Source organism: Myotis lucifugus, unplaced genomic scaffold, assembly GCF_000147115.1.
Source record: "Myotis lucifugus unplaced genomic scaffold, Myoluc2.0 scaffold_185, whole genome shotgun sequence".
NCBI lineage: Eukaryota > Metazoa > Chordata > Mammalia > Chiroptera > Vespertilionidae > Myotis > Myotis lucifugus.
Window position 1 is genome coordinate 1,648,074 of NW_005871233.1, and position 1,952 is coordinate 1,650,025.

Below are 1,952 nucleotides of genomic sequence, written 5' to 3' on the forward strand. Positions count from 1 at the left end.
CGACCACGGTCCAGGGCAAAGGAAACTAAGGAGAAAATAAACAAATGGCACTACATCAAAATAAAAAGCTTCTGCACAGCAACAAAATCAAAAGGGAGCCCACTGTAAGGGAGAACATATTTGACAATGATTTATCTGATAAAGGGTTAATATCCAAAATATATAAGAAACTCATACAACTTAACAAAAGGAAGACAAACAATCCAATTAAAAAATGGGCAAAGGACCTAAATAGATACTTCTCCAAAGTCAACATACAGATGGCTAAGGGATGTATGAAAAAATGCTCTAAGTCACTGATCATCAGAGAGATGCAAATTAAAACAATGAAGTATCACCTCATACCTGTCAGAATAGCTATCATCAACAAATCAACAAATAACAAGTGTTGGCAAGGATGTGGAGAAAAGAAAACCCTAGTACATTGCTGGTGGGTGGGAATGCAGACTAGTGCAGCCATTATGGAAAACAGTATGGAGTTTCTTCAAAAAGTAAATATGGATGCCCAAGCTGGTTTGGCTCAGTGGATAGAGCGTCAACCTGCAGACTAAAGGGTCCCAGGTTCAATTCTGGTTAAGGGCACATGCCCAGGTTGTGGGCTCGCTCCCCAGTGGGGAGGATGCAGGAGGCAGCCAATCAATGATTCTCTCTCATCATTGATGTTTCTATCTCTCCCTTCCTCTCTGAAATCAATAAAGAAATATATATATATATATATAAAATATATTTAAAAAATAAATGTGGAACTGCCATTTGACCCAGTGACCTCATTTCTAGGAATATATCCTAAGAAATCATAAACACCAATCAGAAAGAATGTATGCACCCCTATGTTCATAGCAGCACAATTTACAATAGCTAAGATCTGGAAACAGCCCAAGTGTCCTTCAGTAGATGAGTGGATAAAAAAGCTGTGGTTGCCCTAACTGGTTTGGCTCAGTGGATAGACTGAAGGGTCCCAGGTTCGATTCCAGTCAAGGGCATGTACCTTAGTGGCGGGCACGTCCCCAGTGGGGGGTGTGCAGGAGGCAGCTGATTGATGTTTCTCACTTTCTATCCCTCTCTCTTCGTCTCTGTAAAAAATCAATAAAATATATTTTTAAAAAAAGCTGTGGTACATTTATACCATGGAATACTATGCAGTAGTAAAAACGAAGGATATCTTACCCTTGAGACAGCCTGGAGGGACCTGGAGAGTATTATGCTAAGCAGAATAAGCTAATCATAGAAAGACAAGTATCACATGATCTCACTCATATGTGGAATCTAACAAACAAACAAACAAATAAAACTGATGGACGAAATAGATCCAGAGACATAGAAGCATAGAACAGACTGTACCTCAGAGGGAAGGCAGGGGGAGGAGGGTGAGTAGGAAGAGATCAAAGACCCTGTATGCATATACAGTGGGGCCTTGACTTACGAGTTTAATTCAAGCTCGTTAAGGAGCTCGTTAACTCAAATTACTCTGTCAACTCAAGGCAAAAAATCGGCCGAGAGACAGCTGGTATCTCAAAAAACTCGTTAGTCGGGACACTCGTAAGTCAAGGCCCCACTGTATGCATAACCCAAGGACACAGACAAGAGGGTGGTGAAGGTCTGGCGGGCAGTGAGGGCGGGCCCTGCAGATTATGGAGCTGGTCCTGGGTACACTTAGACTTGAGAAGATACTTAAAACAAGAACAAGACACTAGAAGAGGAAGGATACCTTCAGGAAGAAAAGGAATTCCAAGAAATAGATGGGATGCATTAGAAATAGAAAAAAATGCTTCTCTCAAAAGGGGGGCAGGGAGGATAAAATTAAAGCTATGAGAAATTTCAGGAAAAACAAAAACTATTTAAGAAATTTTGTTTTTGTGACAAGAACATTTATCAATGGCCTCTTAGCATAAATACTGTCTTTTCAACAAATGGTCCTAGGAAATCTATATGGGAAAAGATGAATTGAGGCC